The sequence below is a fragment of the Cynocephalus volans genome, chromosome 12 (genome assembly GCF_027409185.1).
Source record: "Cynocephalus volans isolate mCynVol1 chromosome 12, mCynVol1.pri, whole genome shotgun sequence".
Taxonomy (NCBI): domain Eukaryota; kingdom Metazoa; phylum Chordata; class Mammalia; order Dermoptera; family Cynocephalidae; genus Cynocephalus; species Cynocephalus volans.
Window position 1 is genome coordinate 21,854,938 of NC_084471.1, and position 24,384 is coordinate 21,879,321.

Here is a 24,384-nt window from a genome sequence, read left to right on the forward strand (position 1 = left end):
GAACGAGAAGAGGCACGTGAGAGGCCATGTGGGATGCGGGGTGCCAGGAAGCCGGGAGCGCAAAGGTTGACTCTTCACCACACTGAAACCATTAGAAATTATATTACCTGGCGACTGATACGTCTCAAGGTGAACTCGTCCATCCTAAGGCACTCCCACTTATAGCAGGAGCTCAGCTGACCCACGCAGTCAAATTAGGCAAGAAGGTAGAAGACAGCACCATGCCAAGTCATGGAGCTGTGAATTCTCCCCCGGAAACTCCTCCCAAAAGCAAGCTTGCTGAAGGGGAGAAAAAAGAAAAGCCAGAACCAGACATAAATTCAGAGGAATCTGTCTCCTCTGTAGAAGAACAAGAGAATGAAACTCTACCTGCAACATCTAGTGAGACAGAGCAGCCAGAGGGGGAACCTGAGAATGAAGAGAAGGAAGAAAACAAGTCTTCCAAGGAAAACAAAAAGGATGAGAAAGATCAATCTAAAGAAAAGGAGAAGAAAGTGAAAAAAACAATACCTTCCTGGGCTATCCTTTCTGCCAGCCAGCTAGCCAAAGCCTAGAAACAAAGCCCCCAAGTCCCAAGATGGATGCAATTCATACTGAGGCCATTAAGGCTTGCTTCCAGAAGAGTGGTGCATCAGTGGTTGCTATTTGAAAATATATCATCCATAAGTATCTTTCTTTGGAGCTGAAGAGAAGGGGATATCTCAAACAAGCACTAAAAAGAGAATTAAATAGAGGAATCATCAAACAGATAAAAGGAAAAAGTGCTTCTGGAAGTTTTGTTGTGGTCCGAAAATCAACAAAAACACTTCAGAAATCCAGAAACAGAAAGAAGAGGAGCTCTGCAGTGGACCCAGAACCACAAGTAAAATTGCAGGATGTCCTCCCACTGGCCTTCACTCGCCTTTGTGAACCTAAAAAAGCTTCCTACAGTCTCATCAGGAAATATGTGTCTCGGTATTATCCTAAGCTTAGAGTGGACATCAGGCCTCAGCTGTTGAAGAATGCTCTGTAGAGAGCAGTAGAAAGAGGCCAGTTAGAACAGATAACCGGCAAAGGTGCTTCGGGGACATTCCAGCTGAAGAAATCAGGGGAGAAACCCCTGCTTGGTGGAAGCTTGATGGAATATGCAATCTTGTCTGCCGTTGCTGCCATGAATGAGCCAAAGGCCTGCTCCACCACTGCTTTGAAGAAGTACATCCTAGAGAACCACCCAGGGACCAATTCTAACTATCAAATGCATTTGCTGAAGAAAACCTTACAGAAATGTGAGACGAATGGGTGGGTGGAACAGACTTCTGGTAAAGGATTCAGTGGCACCTTCTAGCTCTGTTTCCCTATCACCCCAGCCCCAGAGTTCTATGTCCAAACATAGAACAAAATGAAAGAACCATAGAAAGAGCCAAATGATTCTAAAGATGAAGATGACGATAAAGATGAGTCATCAGAAAAAGACTCTGAGGATGAAGAGGTGGCACCCCCTAAGAGAAGGTTGCAGAAGAAAACCCCAGCCAAGTCCCCAGGGAAACCTGCATCCCTGAAACAGAGAGGGTCCAAGCCTGCACCTAAAGTCCCAGCTGCCCAGCGAGGGAAAGCTAGGCCCCTGCCCAAGGAAGCCCCTCCTAAGGCCAAAATTCCTGCCAAGAAAGCCAGGCCCTCACCTTCAGTCATTAAGAAGCCTAGTGGTGGCTCTTCAAAGAAGCCTGCAACCAGTGCGAGAAAAGAAGTGAAACTGCCTGGCAAGGGCAAATCCACCATGAAGAAGTCTTTCAAAGCAAAAAAAGTAAATTTTATAGGAAAAAAGGGTATCATGATGAAATTCAAAATCTTATTTTCTAAGGTCAGTGTGCATTTTAGTTTTGATGCTTTTAAAATTACATTGTTGTTCTCCCCTATGAACATTGTGGGGAGGGAATATAAATAAACCAGTTTAGGCATTTGTTAGCTTTAGGTGCTGTTCTTGGTGCCTGCCCTTTCCCTCAGTCATTTTAATTTTTGCAATAATCCTTGACTTACCTAAACTGTGTAATCTATACTTGTCCTCTTTGCCCTCTCTACCCTGAACACTGTTCTTTTTTTATGGTCAGCTTTGGCTTTTTTTTCCCCTTGCTTTATCTAAACAGTTGGAAAGATTTTTATATTGGTAGAAAGCATCAAAAGCAGGATGCTGGTCAGATGCTATAAGTAAAAAGGAGGCAGTATAGCACTGACTGAATTGTAAATCCTCCTGCCTGGAGATTTCAGTTATAGCTATAATAATTAATCTTATTTATAAAAACCATTCTATTAACACTTTATCCCCAACTATAAACACAGAGACATTTTAGCTTTGGGAATAAGCCAAAACCAATATAATCTCATTAGATTCTGAAGATTCAGAGCTCCTTTGGGCTACTTTTCACATTGATCAATTTACACATATTTTTCACTGGCCTAGAGCGTTGCATTCCCTTAACAGTAAGCACAAGTTCTCTACACCACTTGGTTTTTGACTGAAAGGGAAGTATAGAAATATATTGAATCTGTGATTTCTGGTGTTGCCTGTGTTATACCAAAAATGAAAACATAAAATCTTCTTGATCAAATGTTGAAATATATTTTTTAATATTCAGAGCATGAGTTGTTATTTCCTGTTTGCCTTTCTTATAAGTAAATGTTGGAGTAAGTAAATACATTGTTGCTAATGTAAAAATGTAAGTGGAAAAACATAAAATTTGCTAAAATAAACTAGATTCCAGATTCAAAAAAAAAGTAAGCATCTAGGCTAAAGCACACAAGACAATGACAAACAAATGAAAAACAGGGTTGGGGTTGTAATCTAACCATCAGATGAGGGTCAAATTCAAGGCAAAGAGCATTAAATGAGAAAAAGAAAGTTGCTTTATAATGTTAAAGTATACTACCTACAATGAAGACCTGACAGTTACACATACCTGTGAACTTAGTTACAGCACCCAGCACCAAAAAAAGCAAAAATTACATAAAGTGCTGTGAAATTTAGACAAAATCACATTTATATTAGGAGACTTTCTTTTTTTAAAAAAAGATGACCGGTAAGGGGATCTTACTTGACTTGGTGTTGTCAGCACCACACTCTCCCAAGTGAGTGAACCGGACATTACTATATAGGGTTCCAAATCCGTGGCCTTGATATTATTAGCACCACATTCTCCCAAGTGAGCCACGGGCTGGCCCTATATTAGGAGACTTTAACTCAAAATTAAGTATAAACAGAAATGACATAAACAACCTGATAAGTTAAACTAATAAATGAATTTTGAATTCTATCCAAAAAAAGAATACAATTTTTTAATGTGCACGGAAATACCCATGATTCATTAAATTAACCACAAACCAAAAAATAAATCTAATAAATTACAAAATATATAATTAGTATAGACAGCATTCTTTGGGGTTAACGCAAGGAAGTAGAAAATACTAAACAAAAGTGGCAAAAAAGAAAATGCATATGCATACAAACATCAAAACTAATTTGCAGATTATCCAGAAAAACAGAGTAAAGAATGTAATATGCCCAACCTATTGGTCATAACTAAAGCAGTGCCCAGGGGAAATTATATGATTTTAAATATTTATAATTATAACAAATAAGAATGCAAGAAAACAAATAAACTAGGTACTCAATTGAAAAAGTTAGGGAGGGACTAACCAGTTAGCTCAGTTGGTTAGAGTTCAACCTTATAACACCAAGGTCATGAGTTTGGATCCCCATACTAGCCAGGTTAAAAGGAGTTAGGGAAAAATGAAATAAACCTGATGAAAACAAAATGAGACAATAAAGGCAAAAACAGATATTCATTCATTATAAAACAGAAAAACTTGTATGATAACAAATAAATCTAAGAGCATATTGTTTAAAAGAATGAAATAGATAAATCATTAACTTACTTAATCAAGAATAAAAAGACGGCATAAAAACATAAGAAGGGAAAATGGGAAAATACTATATGCAGAGAATAAATACAGCTATAGTGATTGATATTTTGCCAACAGGCACTATTCTGACCATACTAGTTATTTATGGTGGGCATATATTGTGGTTGATTGTGGCATCTGTTATGACTCACCAATGTCCATGCCAACTGATTTTAAAACATTTTGCACATCACTTCTGCATAAAGACCAATTGGGTCAACTTTATGTAAATAAACTTGGAATCTTGAATGATATAGACTATCTTCTAGGAAAACAGGTTACCAAAACTGACCTCAAAAATGTCAGAATATCTAAACAAAAAATTTCTAAAGACTACTCCACAAATAAATGAAGAGTACCAGACCCAGTTTTAGGAACCAATAATATAACTGTATAAAAGCATTAAAAAAGAACAATTTACAAAATATTTGTTATGAAAAAATTATAACACCACCACCAAAACCTGAAATGAGTAGCCCAGAAATGAAAACTACAGGTCAATTTTAGTTGTGAATATTAATACAAAAACAGTTTAAATAAACTATTAACAAACAAAATCTAGCTCCATATTAACAAAATACCACACAATGATTAAATGGGGTTCCTGACAATTCTGATTCAATATGAGAAATATATTAATGTAACTTACCATATTAATAAATCAAAATGAAAGAACATATAATCTTCTACATAGATGCTGCAAAGACATTTGATAAAATTCATTTTTGATTCTAGATTAAAATATAACTCAACATAAAAGGAATAGATAACTATATCTTTGTATCTTCAATATGACCAACATGATGATCAACATGATGCTTAGTGGGGAAAACTTAGGATCATCCACATTACAGTCAAAAACAAGACAAGATTATGCATCACCATCATCATCACCACCACCATTATCATCATCATAATTACCATCAATATCACCATCATCCCCCTCCTCCTCTTTTAGGCACTTCACATGCTTTAACTCAATTTAATTCTCACAACAACCCTATTAGACAGGTGGGATATATTTTTTGTGAAGGCACTAGCCTATCCAATTAGACTAGGCAAAATAAGAAATACAAAATTCTAAAATGAGAAGTATCTTTTATTTAAAAATGATTTGATTGTACAGTTTGAAAGCATGTTAGATGCAACCTAAAAGGAATTACAGACAAGAGAATTTAAGAAAATGCCTATGTTCAAAATTAATTTAAAAATATTTTCATTACCAGCTTTTATGGACAAGCTTGTACCAAATCAAACTTCCCTACAAGAAAAACTAGAAAAGTTGGATAAAATTAAAATGACAACTATCTGAAAATATTAGAAACCAGAACCTGAGAAGTGAAGCTCTTCAAGAGCCAAGAAGAAAACTGAAATAAGCCCAACATTCTGCTCCACTTTTCCTCTGAATGTTTTTCCTGATTTGTTAGTAGCAGAGGGCCTAGAACATGAGAATTGAGAAGAAAGGGGTTTCTATGAGGATGAAAAGCTGAGCAGAAGTTTCTGTAGCATCACAGGACGGAAGATAAAAACTTGGAATTCAACAAGAAAAGTAAGACTTGAGAAGCCAAGATCTCAGGGAAAATGAAATTGTATCAAGATGAACCCAACATTCAACAATTCAACTAACTTCCAGCTATCTGCTAATTTATAAATAACATGGGGCTAACTCCAGTGGCCCTCTACAGAGCTGCCAGAACTTGCTGCAACAGTGTACACCTGCTCACTGATCAACAGTGAACTAGGCAGGGGCTTTGACACCCCGAGGCAGGCCTCTTCAGAGCTGCTGGGCTTGGCTGCACCCTTGTAGGCTTGCATCAGGCTCACCAGCTGATCATGCAGCTATCTTCAGAGATGCCGGGACCCATGATAGCTGTGTAACACTTACTCCCAAATCAACAGCTGATTGGGTAGCAGCTTTTTCTCCCTACAGCATGCCTCTAGAAAGCCACTCGGTCCTGCAGCATCCACATAGGCTTGTTCCAGTCTCAACTGCTGAGCCAGGGGCCCTCTAGAGAGCTGTCAGGACGTGCTGCAACAATATACCTCCGCTCACTGACTGACATCTGCTCACCCACCCCAGCAAGAAACTGTTAGGCCACAAAGGCACCCACAGACAACTCTAAGATGGAATACAGTTGAAGAAGTCACGTGAAGGCAGCACTACCACATTCACCCAGATCCAAACTTAAAACACCCAACCCAGTTGTCAATATAGAATACTTCTACAGGAAAGAGTCTCCCCCCTCAAAAGCCACTCCTAGAATTTAAAGAAGTGACTACATCAGATGTCCAAACTTCAACACAGAGATATGAGAAGCATGAAAACCAGGTAACATGACTCCCCAAAAGAATACTAATTCTCCAGTACCACACCCCAAGACAACACAAAATTGATGAATTGCCTGAAGAGGAATCCCAATACTAAGGAAACTCAAAGTGATGGATAAAAAAAATAGATAGAAATCATAATGAAGTCAAAAAGAAATTAGAGGACATGTATGAGAAATTCAACAAAAAGAAACAATTTTTAAAATCAAGCAGAAATCTTGGAACTGAAGAATTCATTCAAAGAAATAAAAAATACAACCGAGAGCACTAAGCAGGCTAAAACAAGTGGAAGAATCTCTGAACCAGAAGATAGGCTTTTTGAATTAATTTTTAAAAATGAAGAAAACCTACAAAATCTTTCCAATAACCTCAAGCATACAAACATCTGTATTATGGGTATACCAGAAAAGGAAGAGAAAGGAAAAGGCATTGAAAGCCTACTTAATAAAATAATAGCTAAAAACATCCCAAATATTGGGAGAGATATAGTCTGAAAGATTCAAGAAGCTAAAAGATCCCCGAACAGGTTCAACCAAAAAAGGACCTCCCCAAGACATATTATAGTCAAATTATCAAAAGACAAAGAATCTTAAAAGGAGCGAGAGAAAAGTGTCAAATCACCTATCAGTCTAACAGAAGACTTCTGAAAGAAATCATACAGCCAGGAGACAGTGGGATGACATATTCAAAGTATTAAAAGAAGAAAAACTGCCAGCCAAGAATACTATATGCAGCAAAGCTTCCCTTCTGAAATGAAGGAGAAATAGTATCTTTCCCAGACAAACAAAAATTGTGGGAATTCACCACCAAAAAATTGGCCCTTCAACAAGTCATCAAGGCAGTCCTACATCCAGAATCAAAAGAGAGATATATGTCACCATAAAGACATGAGAAAGAATAAAATTCACCAGTAGAATAGATACAAAAATGAGAAAGAGAAAGAAAATGTATTTTATCACTACAAAAAAACACCCAACAGCAAAGATAAACAATAAAAAGGGGAAAAAAGAACAGAAGGAATATAAAGTAACCATGAACAAAGTAATAAAATGGCAGGAATAAGACAATACCTTTCAATAACAACCCTGAAATTAACTAGATTAAATTCCCCACTTAAAAGATATAGACTGGCTGAATGGATTTTAAAAAAAAAAAAAACTAGACCCAACTACATGCTGCCTGCAAGAAACCCACTTCATCCTTTTACATAGACAAATATGAAGGCATGGAAAAAGACATTCCACACAAATTAAAACCAAAAACAAGCAGGAGCTGCCATACTTATATCAGATGAAACAGATTTTGAACCAAGAACTATAAAAAGAGACAAAGAATGTCATTATATAATGATAAAGGGATCGATCCAGCAAGAAGACCTAACAATCATAAACATATACGGACCCAAAAGCAGAGCATCCAAATATATAAAGCAACTATTATTGAATTTAAAGGAGAGAGAGAGCCCAACACGGTAATAGTTAAGAACTTTAACATGCTGCTCTCAACATTTGAAAGATAATATAGACAAAGAATTAGGATTGAAATGCTGGATTTTAAACAGCACTTTAGACCAAATGGACTGACAGAAATATACAGAACATTTCATTCAATGACAGAATATACATTCTTCTTAGTACAGGGATCATTCTCCAGGATAGATCACATGTTAGGCCACAAATTAAGACTCAATAAATTTAAAAGATTGAAATCATATCAACTATATTTTCAGACCACAGTGGAATAAAATTAGAAATTAACAACAAAATGTTGAAAACGATACAAATTCGTGGAAATTAAACATGTTTCTGGACGACCAATGGGTCAAAGAAGAGATAAAGCAGGAAATCAGAAAATTCCTTGAAACAAGTGAAAATACAAGAACTTATAAAAACCTATGGGATACTACAAAATGCAGTACTATGAGGGAAATTTATTGCAATAAGTGCTTACATAAAGAGAATAGAAAGACTTCAAATGAACAACCCAATATTAAATCTCAAAGAACTAGAAAACTAGAAAAATCTAATTCTAAAACTAGTAGACAGGAAGAAATAAGATCAGAACAGAACTAAATGAAATACAGACCAAAAGAATGATTTGAAAAGACCAACAAAACAAAAAGTTGGTTTTTGGAGAAGATAAACAAAATAGACAATCAATCATTGGCCAGACTAACTAAAAACAAAAGAGAGAGAGAAGACCCAAATAACAAAAATTAGAAATGAAAACAGAGACATTACAACTGATACCACAGAAATAAAAAGAATCATTAGAGATTATTATGAACAAATATAGGCCAACAAATTTGAAAAAAATAGAGGAAATGGATAAATTTCTGGGCATATATAAACTATCAAGACTGAACCAAGAAGAAATACAAAACCTGAACAGACTGATAACAAGCAAGAAGATTAAAGCAGTAATCAGCAGTCTCCCAGCAAAGAAAAGCCCAGGACCACACAGCTTCACTGCTGAATTCTACCAAACCTTTAAAGAAGAATTAACACAAATCCTATTCAAACTATTCCAAAAAATTGAAACAGAGGCCATCCTCCCAAACAAATTCTATGAGGCCAGCATCACCCTGACACCAAAATCAGATAAAGACCCAACAAAAAAAGAAAGTGACTTGGCAAAGTTGCCTGGATGTTGCTTCTCATTCTGGTAGTATGTGGCAGCTTGTCTTACTTGTCTGTAAGGATCTCAGGTTGTTCTGCTAGAGCTTCTGGCACACAGTGACCTGCACTGGCCTTCAGAGCTATAGAGAGAATGCTGGGACACCCAGAAGCCTGGAAATGGACTCAGAAGCCTTTGAGGACATGGCTGTCAACTTCACCATGGACAAGTGGGCTACATTGGATCATTCCCAGAAACAACTCTGCAGAGATGTTATGGGGGAGATTTTTACAAACTTGGTTTCTGTAGGGAAAAACTGGGAAGACCAGATGATAGAATTTGGGTGTATTGTCCCCCCCAAAAAAACTTATGTGGAAATGTGATTCCCAGTGTGGTAATGCTGGGAGCTATTTGAGTCATGGGGGCAGATCCCTCATGAATGGATTAATGCTCTCCCCAGGGGGTGGAGGTAGTGAGTGGGATCTCACTCTATTAGTTCCCATGAGAGCTCCTTGTTTAAAAGACCCTGGCATCTCCCCTCTGTCTCTGTTGCTTCCACTCGCCATGTGATCTGCTTGTACCTGCTGACTGCCTGCTGCTTTCCACCATGAGTAGAAGCAGCCTGAGGCCCACACCAGATGCAGCTGTCCCAGAATCATGAGGCAAATAAATCCCTGTTCTTTATAAATTACCCAGTTTCAGGTATTGTTATAGCGACACAAAAATGGACTAATACACTAGAACAACTGAAGATTGGTACAAAAATAATTGCAAGAATCTAAGCAATCACATTGTTGACAAAGTTGGTGAAGTAAAAGAAAGTTGTGCCTGTGGACAAACCATCAGCCAGATTCCAAATCTTAATCTCTGCAGTAAAACCACATGAATGTAGTTTGTGTGGAAAAGTCTTTATGTGTCATTCATCCATTAATAGGTGCACCCCATCTCACACTGGACCGAAATCATATGAGAATCAGGAATACGAAGAGAAGCCGTATAAAAATAAGCAATGTGGGAAAGCCTTCAGTTACCTCCATGCCAATCAAATTCATGGAAGGACTCACACTGAAGAGAAACCAATGAATGTAAGGAACATGAAAAGCATTCATTTCTCTCTCAAGTGTTTGAAGACACATGATAATGCACACTGGAGATGGACCTTATAAACGTAAAGTATGTGGGAAATGCTTGACTGTCTCTGTTCATGTCAAAGTCATGAAAACATTCACACTGGAAAGAAACCCTATGAATGTAAACAATATAGAAAAGCCTTCAGGTTTTCCAGTTGCTTATGAATACATGAAAGAACTCACACTGCAGAGAAACTCTATGAATGTAAGGAATGTGATAAAGCCTTTAGATGTCTCAGTTCCATTCCAAGACATGAAAGAACTCACAGTGGAGAGAAACTTTGTGAATGTAAAATATGTGGAAAAGCCTTTGGCTGCCCCCATTCATTTCAAATGTATAAGAAGCTCACAAAGGAGAAAAACCCTGTGAATATGAGCAATGTGGTAAAGCCTTTAGTCTTCTCAGTTCTGTTCAACTACATGAAAGAACTCACACTGGAAAGAAACCCTACGACAAGTGTAAGGAATGTGGATAACCTTTAGTTTTTCCAGTTCAGCTCAAAAACCTGAAAGAAATCACATTGGAGAGAAAACCGATAAATGTAAGGAGTAAGGGAAATCCTTCATTTCTCTCACACATGTACAAAAGCATATGATAGTACATACTGGAGATGGATCTCATAAATGTAAGGTATGTGGAAAAGCCTTTGACTATTTAGTTTATTTCAAATACATGAAAGGACTCACACTGGAAAGAAACCTTATGGATGTAAACAATGTTGTAAAGCCTTTGGTTGGTCCAAATCCTTCCAAACACATGAAAGAATTCACAATGGAGAGAAACCTTATGAATATAAAAAAAGTGGTAAAGCTTTCAGTGCTTACTGTTCCTTGTGAAGGCATGAAAGAATTCATACTGGATAAAGTGCTAAATGTAAGTAATGTGGAGAAGCCTTTAGTTGGTTCATATACTGACAAAGACATGTACAAACGCACACTGGATTGAAACCGTATTAGTGTCATATATACAGAAAGGTTTTAAATTTTAACAAGTAGTTTAAAGGTCACATGAAAACACACTGCAGTGAAATTCTATAAATGTCAACAAAACATATACTCTGAAAACTATAAAATATTATTGTACAAAATTAATAAAGATCTAAGTAAATAGGAAAAGATCCCGTGTTCATGAAACAGAAGACTTGACATTGTTGAGATGACAACCCTCTCTAAAATGATTCATTTTTTAAACTCTACCTTTGGATTTGACACAATGTCTATCAGACTAACAGCTGACTTCTTTGTAGAAACTGGCAAGGTCTTTCAAAAATTTATATGAAAGGGCAGAAAACACAGAATAGCTAAAGCAGTCCTGAAAAAGAATAAAGTAGGAGGACTCAGATTTTCTTATTTAAAACTTACTACTAAGTGTCTTACATAACTTGGGCTGCTATAACAGAACACAATGTGCTGGGAGTTCCAAACAACAAAGTTTCATTTTCCACAATTCTAGAGTCTGGAAGTCTGAGATCAGGCTGTCAGCATTGTCCAGTAGTTTGTGAGGACCTATTTCCTGGTTAAGCCCTCACATGGCCTTTACTCGGTGCTTGCTTGTAAAGATACAGCTGATTTTCTATAATGGTACCAAGTGATCTCATTTACCTAATTATATGTGGGCATTAATCTCATTATAGGTGCTTCACTCTCATGATCACATCTAAATCTAAGTACCTCCCAAAGACCATATCTCTAAGTACAATCACACTGGGGGTTACAAATAGCCAAAAGCACGTAACAAGACGCTTGACATCATTTGCCATCAAAGAATGGAAATGAAAACCAGAATGAAATAACATTTCACACCCACTGGAATGCCTAGAAACAAAAAAGTGAGGTAAGTTTTGGCAAGGATATGGAGAAATTGGAACCCTCGCACACTGCAGGTAGGAATACGAAATGGTGCAGCTAATTTGAAAAACAGTCTGGCAGTGCTTCAAACAATTAAATGTAGAGTTATCACATGACCCAAGAATTTTACTCCTAGGTGAAGAATTTCATATGTCCACACAAAAATTTGAAAGAGAATGTGTATAGTCACATTATTCATAATAGGTAAAATGTGGAAAGAAACCAAGTAACTATCAATGGATGAGTGAATAAACCAAATGGGCTGTATTTATACAATGGAATATTATTTGGCCATAAAAATGATTGAAGGATTTTGTTTTCATTTTTCATAGCTGGCTGGTATGAGCATCCAAACCCTTGACCTTGGTGTTACAACACTTTGCTCTAACTAACTGAGCTAACCTGCCAGCCCATGAATGAAGTATTGATACATGCTACAATATGGATATGTCTTGAAAAGTTTATGCTAACTGAATGAACTGAATGAAGCCAATCACAATGACCATGTGTTATATAATTCCATTCATTTGAAAGTTTAGCATGGTTACTAGAGGTGGGAAAGAGGGAGAGGAATGGGACTAGGGAGAAATTGGGTAATGGACACAAAGAATAATTATGATTTCAAATGATGAACATGTTAATAAAACTGGTTTGGTTATCACATATTGTACACAGATACTGATAGTCAACTCTGTTTCCCATAAATATAATCAGTTATTTTTTAATCAAAAAAATAAATTTTAAAAATTATGAAAACAAAAAATAACATGAAGCTAACAATATAAGAAGCCAAGCATAAAGTTACAACTAGGATCCTGTATTAGTTACCTGAGACTGTCCTAACAACATACCTCAGATTGGATAACTTAAACAAGAGAAATTTATTTTCTCACAATTCTGGAGGTTAAAAGCTCAAGAGCAAGATATTGCAGGGTTGATTTCTTCTGAGGCCTCTCTTCTTGGCTTGTATTTTAGCTGTTTTCCTGTCTTTCTTCATATTATATGCAAATACAGTCACATTATGAATGGGGGTTAGGACTTCAACATATGAATGGAGTGGTGGGGGCACAATTCAGCCCATAAAATATCCTAAGAAGTAGAGCAAAATTTTAGGCAGTTTACTGACATTAGAGAGACAAACACTAGAGCTCAGGGCTAATCAAGATCAAGAAACTCTGATAAACAGATCAATTAGATCCCCTGAAACATTACACTTTAAGAGACAGGCCAGATTAGAAGTAGATTGGCTCACATACACTGAAATACATCTTTGAACCAGCTCAATCCCAGACAGGATTTAAGTGAACTGCTTGTCAGAAGCAACTATAAATCCTCTTTGAAGGAACAATATCCAAACCCTCAAATTATCTCTACAATTTTCTCATATGCAACGTTTATTACAAAGTAAACCACAAAATAAAAACAAATAGCTGAAACCAAGAGGAAAATAAACAATAAAAACCCTGGTAATGTAGAGTTAATATTCTACATGTACTACATCCATTTTTAAAAGGGCCTTGGGCAAGAGCTGAAGACTGCAGCCCCCTCCACCCAGAAGCAGGCAAGAGAGCATGCCTGGGGTCCTAGATGAGGAGCTGAGAGGCACAGCCCCTTTTGCCTGGAAGCATGCAGGAGAACATGCCCGGCCCCTAGGTGAGAGCTGAGGGCTGCAGCCCCCTTCACCCCAAAGCAGGCAAGAGATGATGCCCAGTGTCCTATGTAAGGATCCAAGGGCTGTAGCCTCTGCTGCCAAAAAGCAGGCAAGAGAGTCTGCCAAAAACACCACTTACATGCAGGTGGCCTACCACAGCCACCACCACAGCCATAGCTGCCAAAAAAGTAGCTCAACACCACAGCAGCAGCCACAGCCACCATGCAGTCAGCCTACCAGACTACACTGACACAAGGAGAATCACCAGCAGACCCAGAAAAAGAAGAAGACATCTCTCTCCTCAAAGCCCACTCCAAAGTAAAAGAAGAAGCAACTGCTCTACCAGATGACCTGACATCAACGTAGAGATGCTAGAAATATGAAAACCCAAGAAAATAGGACACCACCAAAAAAATACAGTAATTCTCAAATACCAGACCCTATGGAGCAGGAAACTCTTGAAATGACTAAAAAGGAATTCTGAGTTTCTTATGGCAACTCACTGAGATACAAAAAGACTCAGTTAGATAAGATAATGAAATGAGTAAAAAAAACCCAGAATATGAAGGAGGAAATTTACAAAGAGATTAATACCTTAAAAAAGAATGTAGCAAAACTCATGGAACTAAAAGATTCACTCAATGAAATAAAAAACACAACTGAGAGTTTACATAACAGGCTAGAACAAGCAGAAGAAAGAATTTCTGGTCTTGAAGATAACCCTTTTGAAATAACCTAGGTGGACAAAAAAAAGGAAAAAGAATTTTTTAAAATGAATTTTTAAAAAATTTTTAAAAGATTAGAAAATCTAAGAGAACTAGCAGACAACCTTAAGTGCACAAATATTTGAATCATGGGTGTTCTGAAGGGGATGAGAAAGGAAAAGGCATAGAAAAACTATTCAATGCAATAATAACAAAAAACTTCCCAGGTATAGTGAGAAACACAGACCTTCAGGAGGCTCAAAGATCCCCAAACAGATTCAACCCAAAAAGATCCTCTTCAAGACACATTATAGTCAAACTGGCAAAGCTCAAAGGCAAAGAGAGAATCTTAAAAGAAGCAAGAGAAAAGTGTCAAGTCACCAACAAGGGAGCCCCTATCAGACTAACAGCAGACTTCTCAACAGAAACTCTACAGGCCAGAAGAAAATGGGATGATATATTCGAAATACTAAAAGAAAAAAAACTGCCAGCCAAAAATATTACACCCAGCAAGCCTATCCTTCAGAAATGAGGGGAAAATAGTGTATTTTCCAGACAGACAAAAGCTGTCAGAATTCACCACCACATGACTTACCCTACAAGAAATCCTCAATGAAGTCCTGTATCTGGAATCAGAAAAATGATAATCACTACCACAAATAAACAAGAAAGAACAAAACTCACTGGTAGAACAAAAATACAAATGAGAAATAGGAAGAAACGAAGTCTTACCACCATAAAAGACCATAATGACAATGTAATAATGCCCCTGTTTATTTCTGATTTTAGTAATTTTGGTCTTCTCTCTTTTTTTGGTCAGTCTTGATTAAAGTTTGCAAACTTTGTTAATCTTTTTAGAGAATCAACTTTTAGTTTTGTTGATTTTCTCTATTTTTTAAAAATTCCCTAACATATATTTCTGTGGTAATCTTTGCTATTCCCTGGTTATATTTGCTTTGGGATTAGTTTGCTCTACTTTTTCTATTTTCTTAAGGTACAAGTTTACATTACTGATTTGAGATTTTTCTTATTTTTAATATAGGTGTTCAGAAGCATAAATTTTCCTCTAGTACTGTATGAGCCCTGCATTATGAAATTTTGAGGTGTTGCACCTTGGTCTTTACCTCAAAGTACTCTCTAATTCTCCTTGATTTTTGTTTTCACTCATTGTTTATTTAGGAGAGTGTTGTTTAATTTCCACACAGGTGTGTGTTTTCTAAATGTCCTTCTGTATTGTGGTCAGAGAATGTATTTTCTATGATATTAGTCTTTAAAAAAAAAAGATTTTAAACAAAACAACAAACAAAAAGTTCATGGAAAGATTTCCATTATCTTTCAATTCTATTTTTCCACGAACTTTTTGAATTGCCCTTGTATTTATATTCTATTTTATTGATTTTTCATGCAATTTATGTTGCAAAACTTAGATATTTAAATTTCTATGCTTGATTTTTTTTTATTAAATGGACCTGATTTGCTTAAAAACTAATTTGCCTTTGAAAAGTTTATCTTCCTCCGTTGAAATTAATTTGATATTTGCATGCTTTTGGAAGACTTTAGAGAGCTATTTCAAATAACTGTAGAGATTATAAAATGGAACATGTAATTTTTAAAGTTTTACACCTCCAAATTTTGTAAAAATTTGAAGCCCTACTTTCTACAGAATATTTTGTTATTCATCTGTTATTCAGTTCATGTATTCATTATTTGAACAAATAAATAGGCATATCTTTGTTTAAAAAAATAAATTAATAAAGTATCTCTAATAAAAAGTAAATAAATAAATAAATGAAAAGGACCTCAAAGACATCAAATGGATCTGCAAGTAAATTAACCACCTGCTGCAACAAAGTCCAACAATCATTTCTAAATTTCTTTCTTTTATTGTGGTCAGAAAACATACTCTATAACTTTGATCTTTTAAAATGTATTAACACTTGTTTAGTGGCCAAAAATAAAAATAAATAAATTTTTTAAAATTAATTAATTAATTAATTAAATTTTGGAGGGGAGGTTCATGAGAAATTGGTTAACGGACACAAAGAATGATTATGTTCTGTAATGATGAAAATGCTAATTTATCCTGATTTAATCATCACATATTGTACACAAGTATTGATAGTCAACTCTGTACCCCGCGAATATGTATCATCAATTATGTTTCAATTAACAAAAAAGAGAAAGAAAAAAGAACTGATATCGTCAAAAAAGCATGGAGAGTTGGAGACACAGGGACCAGGTCTTCCTCTAATATTGTCTAATATGTCCTCTTAACATTTACAGGGAAGTGGCAAGAGTATAAATGGATCTATATACAAATTTTAAAGTAATACGAGTAGTCTAATATTGCAAATGTTTTTCAGCTTCTGTGGGCAACTGTTGTGAATATTGTGCTAATTTGTGAAAGTCTCCAGAACCACAAATTGAAATGTGAAAGAAAATGTCATTGGCTTAGGAGTCTGTACTTCGGTGGTGATAAAATTTATAAGAGGCTACAACTGTTTGGTGACACTTGGTAAAACTGTTCCTTGTGCTAACTTAGAAGATCATGTACTAAATTAACTTGTCACCTAGGAAAAATGTTAGAAAACAGAATGTAAGTAGCATGTCTTAGGTGCTGTTGGCTACATTAGGCAGTGTTATGGGTTAAATTGTGTCCCCCACCTCCTCAGAAAAGATATGTTGGCTTCCTAACCCCCACTATACCAGAATTGGAGATATAAATAATTAAGCAAGTAATCAAGTTTAAATGATAACTAGTATCATTATAAAAAGGAGAAATTTGAACACAAGGACATGCACATAGAGAGAACACCATGTGAAGATGAAGGCACAGACAGGGTGACACATCTACAAGTCAAAGAATGCCAAAGCTTGTGAGCAAACCATCAGGAGCTCAGAAACAAGCATGGAACAGATTTTCCCTCACAGTCCTAAGAAGGAACCAACCCTACCAACACCTTCATCTCGGATTTCTAGCCTCCAGAATTGTGAGATGAGACATTTCTATTGCTTAAGCCACCAAGTTTGTGGTACATGGTTTCATTAGCCATAGGAAACTAACACAAAAAGGTATTACAAGAAAGAGATGTGCTCAAAAAAGAATTGATCAATGTGCAAACAGGAATAAAAGGGAATCTGGGGACTTTATAGGTTAGAGAAAGTAACTGCTTATCAATCCCATATGGTAAAATACACAACTGAGCAACAAATGCCAATTAAAACTCAGCCTCGAGACAGTGATCAAATCAAAGGAATGGCCATCACCTTCATGGTTAAATTCGATGAATAGGTTAAGGTGTCCCGCAGCAAGATTGTGATACACAATAAACTATTCCAGACGTATGCAATGGCTTTCAGAAATGAGATTTAGGGGGTGGATCTCCATCATCTGAATAATGGAGAGACAGCTCAAAGAATACTCTGCTGTACTCTCACCTATAACCCAGACTCGAAGGACAGGTATCAAAACCTCCAACAAATGGGTAATTCAGTACACAACAGCAACAAGAAACAGAAGGGATAGTACTTTTGTACAACATAGGCTTCAAAGGAGGTATTTTTTATCAAAGGAGTTTAAATGATTATAAAACAAGCTCCACAAGACAGGCTCTTGGTTTTGTTTACAGCTGTATTCTCAGCACCTAACCCAGAGCACCTATATTAATAGCTGCTCAGGAAGTATTTGCTAGTTGCAAGAATAAAAAAATAAAAGGAAATCCAGAAGAATTTTGTCCTTTTCTCTGCTTGCCTCTCATAGTCCCATAATGCTGGGCAAGGAGAAGAATAAGAAGCCCACTTGAGCAGTATTCTGAAAGGGAACTGAATTTCACTGACAGTAAGATGGTGGAGGGGGTCTTTATTTTAGAACTTTATACAGGACTGTGCTGGGGCTCTTTGGCCCTAGCCTCTCATAGGCAGTCCTGCCATTAATTTATCATTGCCTCTCTAGCTTTCTCCTCCCAGTAGTTCAAACCTTGTTTGAAGCCTACAAATTTCTATAATCCCAACCCTTATTTTTTTAGCAGATGATGCTAATTCCCTTTCTTTACTGAGAGTATTAAAACCATCCAACATAAGCATTCTAACAGAATCTTATTGTCATTCAGCCCCTAATTTGTGAAGATGATTGGGACTCTCTAGTATCTGTACCACAGTTGAGGACACAACCTCATCTCTAAGGCTGCATATCTGAGCACATATTTCTCTGCAAAGAGGACATTTCTGCTCCTTACATTCATGTGAAATGCCTGCTCTTTGCTGAACTAGAAATTAATGCTTTGGTTCTGTTGTCCTCTGCCTTGCTCCTCCCCATCCTCTGTTCCTTCAAACCAAGAACTCTTTCTCAATATTGTGAGGTAAATGCTTCCAGATGTAGAAAACTCCCAGCTTTTCAGTTCAGGCTGCTAGATTAAAAGCCTCAACAGTCCACATAAAGTACCATTTTATACTGCATAGGAATGGGAACAAAGGCATTAAAATTCAGTTAAAATCATTCTGCCAACTGGGCCAAAGCCGGAACTATATCTGAAGGTTCTTGATCTTCACCTACTCTGTTTGCAAACATCCTTGTTCACATTCACTTTCTTGATGTGTACCTTTATTATGAAATCTCTAATCTTATCCTAGTTCTTCTAAAGCCATGAGTATTTCAAAAATAATATTTTCTGTAATATCTTCATGCTCTCTATAGTATACTAACCCAGATGTCACCTGATCACATCTATCCCATGGATAGCAGGGTGAAATGGATTTAAGCCTTCAATTCTTCTCCAAAGCTCTCCCCAAGACTTCTGCAAATTCCCAAGGTTTAATTTCTCATTATCTCTTCTGCCCAGTTTTACATTATATCAGTCCAGAAGTAAAACTTACCTCTTTATTAATTCCTATAGAAAATTCTGCAGTCACACAAAATATAGATTTTACTGAATATATGGGGAACACAGAGCAAAACGTCTTATAACTCTATACCAATTATCCCTCTTTCTCCAGAGTCCTTCCTGGCCATCCACCACTAGGGATTCCTGTGCTGGCACTTAACCTACACAGCATCCAACTTCAGTCTTTGCATAAACTCCCCTCTGTTCTTACTCCCTCCCTCACCAGAAAACCCAAACCCTTGAGGTTTCACTTTCTACCTCCAAAGTGTTTTCCCAGACAAATACTGTTTCTTCCATCACAGGAATTCCGATGCAAGCTGTTAAATTTGCAGTAGATTAGAATCCATGTTAATTTCTAAAGATAACTTAGTAATTGATTTTAGTCTTACTTTCATTTGTTTTTTTGTTTTTGTTTTGTTTTGTTTTAAATTTTAAATTTTACTTTTGCATAAAGTGTATGCAAAAGTAAATAGACTGGTATAATGAATCCTTTTGTATTCATCATTCAGGTTCAATAATTATCAAGTCATGGTCAAGTTGTTTATCTATTCCCCACCAACTTACTCCTGTATTATTTTAAAGCAAATCCTAGACATCACATGATTTATCTGTATTTCAGCATATATCCTTACGGCCTTTTTTAAAAAAAAATGTAACCACGATAGAACTATCACTCTAAAAAAAAAAAAAAGAAAACAGAAGCAGCAACAATTCCAATATTGTAAAATATTCAGTGAGTGTTAATTCTAATTCTCTCATACATTTTAAAAGCAGTTGATTTTTCACTTAATGTCTTCCTTCTCTCTCTCTCCTTCTTCCTCTCCCTCTTCCCCCCCTCCCTTCCTCTTCTCCTTGCTTCCTTTCCATGTGAATGTTCTGATTACATTCCTGTGAGGTGATTTAATATACAGATGAGTTCTGTCCTTTGTATCTCCTGTTAACTGGTAGTTGGATATAGAAACTTGATCATATTCAGGTTTGATTTCCTTTGGCGAGTGTCTGCCTAGTTGTCTCTCTTTTTGTGTTGATAATTACCATTGGTGCTCATTGCTTTAGATCAAGGATTGGCAACTTTTTTCTGATAGGGGGCAAATATTTTAGGCTTTGTGGGTTATCTGGTCTCTGTTGCAACTACTAAACTCTGCTGAGAGTAATGGGAAAGCAGCCATACACAAAATGTAATTTGTTTGGTTTTTGAATGAGGAAACTGAGGCTCAGACATCTTAAGCGACTTGCTTACTTTAGCTCTTAGAACAGTGTTTACACAGAGCTCTTGATTCAGAATCACATGGGTGATTTTGTTTTTGTTTTTTTAATGCTGTTTGGGGGGGCTGCATCTTTGATCTACTGAACCAGGATTATTGAATAAGCTCCCCAGATAATTTTTTAGCCCACAAGACTGCCTTATACGTATAACTTAAGGCCTACAGGAAAACAACAACAACAACAAAAAACACTAAAAGATGTTACCAACTTAATTTAAATTTGAGCAAAAGAAGAATAGCTTGGATTCACACATCACCTGAAAAGACTTTGGACAACTTTGACACAGGACAAAGTAAATACTGGTGTCATTTTGGTGGAAAGAACACCAGACTAGGAGTCAAGGCTAATTGTGTGACCTTGAGCAAGTTACTTAACATATTTGGACCTCAGGTTCCTAGGGGAAAATCCTACTTTCTTTCCCTACTTAACTCCAAGGACCATTTGAAGGATAAAATGAGATCATGTGTGTGAAAACACTTGTGGGAGGAGGGGAAAATAAATAGCTCTCTACAACTGCTAGGTATTATTTCAAAGCCCTTCTTGGGCCTGGAAAATATCAATCTTCTGCATGTTACCAGTGTGCTAGTAAGGCAGCCTGTGGAGTTTTTCAAGAAGCCTGTAGGATCCAAGTTAGGCAGCTCATTGCTCAGGCTGAGTAGCCAGAGAGGGGAATTCTTGATTCAGAGCAGCATCTGTTTGTGATTAAGGTTTCAGAGGCATGTGCTTGAACTGAAGGCAATGCTACAGAATTGGTCATAGCAGCATTCCCAATTGTAAAACAGATACTGTCCTTAAAGTGGAGATGAAAGGTAAACATGAAAGCATTATTCTGTAATTACATTAAACAAAGTGATACTTGTTTAACATGCCCCACAACACACACACAAGCACACACAAAGGGGAACAACAGGCAGAGGCTTATGTGAAAGTAAGAAATAACCAAGCAACAACCACCACCACTAGACTCAGATCTCACTTGTACTCTGTTAATTACAAAATATACCTGCAGTTTGCAGAGAGGGGCTCCTGGACATCCACCCCCTGACATAAATACAAAATTCAAGTCTGATCAATTGAATCTTTGGCCAAAAAAAAAAAAAAAACCCTTATACAAAATTCACTATGAATTCTGTGTCAGAGATCTGACTATAGTTAAAGTAAGCATATTTACTATAATTCAGAAGAAATGATCAATTTCTAATAAAGACCAAAGATCTGGGCCAGTGTGGAGAAGAGTGATCCTAGGATTTCCACGTGGGCCAGGTGAGTGAGAAGTCTTGAGAGTCATCAGGGAATGGAGGTAGAATGAGATCTGAAGATTTTTGTTAGGGTTATTTTGTGAAAGTGTGCATTTTATATCTACAAAAGGGTGGGGGGGGTGCTCCTGTTGAACTTAAAGTAAAAGCCTAGAGAGAGGTCTATTTAAAGATATAAAGAAAAAGGCCAGACTACAAGTTTAAGGTTGGTCAAAATTTACTGATCAAACTGTAGATTGCAGTTGAGTGTACATGAGTAAAAAACATGATGTCTCATACCAGGAGAAAATCCTGGTTTTTATGGGGAACATTCAAAAGATACCCAGAAAATCAGCAACTCAAATGGCCTGGCTGGTTCAATTTCCTTCTTTCTATAAATGCTTATATCAAAAGTAAGGAGAGTTGTGCCTATGCCCAAAGCAAGTGACCAAAAAGAGAAAAGAGAGGCAAAAGTTACTATTTGATAGATGGATCTAAGGATAATCTCAGTACAAGAAAGCTGCTCCAGGAAAGCAGAGGACTGGGCCTATGGGGCCAGTCACTGAGGTCAAAGGAGGAACAAAGTAGATGAACTACAGTCACTTCTACTTGGTTTTCCATCAGAAGATGGATGACTACCTTGTAAATTAAATCTAGTCATAAATCACTCAAATCCATCTTACAAAGAGTACTTCTTTAGGGCATCCAACTGACTAAGAATATACAATTGTGGGATGAGGTTGGAAGGATCCCTTAAGCAGCAGTAAAAAGACCTGGAGTCTAGTCCTAGTTTTGTCAATGCCTAGCCAAAGTGGAATTTCAGGTGGGGCATTTAGCCTGTCTATATATCTTCTAGAAGCCTGCAATGCGGGGGATGTGAATGATGCTGGGGAGAGATAGAAAGGTCTCCAAGGTCCCTTCCAGTTTTAACAGTCTATGATTCCATTTAGCATACAAAATAATTTTAAAAGTCTGGAAAGCTATATAGCAAAACATCACTGGAGGCTACCACTGGGAAATGGGATTGGGGTAGGGGTAGAGAGATAATTGGAAAGAAAACAATTGGAGAACACTTTAATGAGGAAAAATACAAAGGCAAAAGGGATTTTTAAGTGAAATAATAAACAAGAAAAGTTCCAGTTAGCATATAAAATAATAAAGTCTAGAAGGCTAGATATCAAAACATTCCTAGTATAGTAGTCAGAGCCTAAGTATGGAGCAAAAGAAGTAAAGGGAATTGGTAGAGATACCATTGTGATTATTTTATTTCCTCTCTTTCTCTCTTGCCCTTGTTAGAAAAGCCCATGGCAGAGCCACTGGAGGCCGCTCAATTCCAAGTCTTCTTTGTCCTCTGGGGACCAACCCTCCATGCCCAGTGACAGGTGAAGGAGGTGTGGAAGGGGTGCTGCCTGGAAGCCTGTTCTTCACCTTCTGATGAATTACACCATCTGATTTTCTGGCATGATGTGATGAAAGCTGAGTTTGTCTTTCACCCCATACTCATGTTACTTTCCCTGGAGATTTTAGCATCATCACTGTGGCTTCTTATTTCACCCTGGCTCTCTCCTTTGTCATTTTCAACTTCAGGGTCTACAAGACTGTCATCCAAGCTGTATAGAACTCAAAAGAAGGCTATGGAATCAAACTCAGTTTTCAGAAGTTTTCCATAATTATGAGAGTGACCCCATCAACAGGACCCCAAAACTCATCATTTGTCTGTTACTGGTGGAAAATCTGGCTATCTTCATGTGACTGATGACCTCTGTTGGTGCAGTTCCAGTGGAATTGCCCTTCTGATCTTTGCCAAACTATAAACTTTCAGTGTTTCAATGAAAAGTACAAAACCCAGATTGATTACCATGTTCCATTGCCAGGGATAAGACCAAGTCAATTGCTGAAGGACCCAAGCAAAACTCTCTGACATTTCAAAGAAATAAGCAGAATAAATCACATGTAAATCACAAATTCAACAGTTACTAAATCACCGCTGAAGAGTTATATCACTGCACTTGTACCATGAAGGAATATGTTGTGCCTACTTCCAAACTCGTTGAATTTGATGTTTTCTCACCTTCTTTCTCTGTGCTCTCAGTACCAATCTCCAGAATGTGTTACACTGAAAAAGAATTGACTTCTTAGAAACCGAAAGAGTAAGGAAAGATTCAAATTAATAGGATAAGCCAGAACTTCTAAGGGTGGTGGAGCTTTTGTCTATAGCTTGAAAAGGCGAATGGTGAAAATAAACATAGATAAAGCACACTTCTCCAGCATGGTCATAAACCCCTTCCTCACAATAGAATTATGATTACCATACAAAAAAATTATTTGAGGGTAGAAGTAGGATAATGGCTGTCTAGTTTTTACCTAATCCTTCGCATGGATTATTTTTACTGTCTTCTGACCTCTTTTCCTTGTCCTATAACACGAGCTGTTATTCCTGTTATCATCTCCTCTTCCTCCACCTCACTGGTCAAATAACTTTCCATTATATTAATAACTCAGAAGGGACACTGATAGTCCCTGAATCTTAAAATCTGAAAAATAAGATTGGAAACAGAAAATGGGGTCACTAAGGGACCAACACTTCCTTCCCTGCTTTCCCTTATAGGAAATAAAAAGCTCCACCACTGGGGAAGAGGGTTTCTGTTTTATCTCCTCTGGACATGAGTTCTAAGCTTGAATGGGAGAAATGTGCTTCCTGCCTTCTTCCTTAGCCACCTCACTCCAAGTTTAACAGACAATGCTGTGCTTTTTCTTATGAAATTAAACATCTACAGCTTCTATAAAAAATAA

General features: G+C 37.0%; 2 pseudogenes; both read left to right on the top strand.

Annotated features, from left to right (window-relative positions):
- Positions 1 to 206: 206 nt before the first annotated feature.
- LOC134391630 (heterochromatin protein 1-binding protein 3-like) lies at positions 207 to 1,921 on the top strand (annotated as a pseudogene).
- Positions 1,922 to 9,056: 7,135 nt separating this feature from the next.
- LOC134391631 (reticulon-3-like) lies at positions 9,057 to 23,537 on the top strand (annotated as a pseudogene).
- Positions 23,538 to 24,384: the final 847 nt, after the last annotated feature.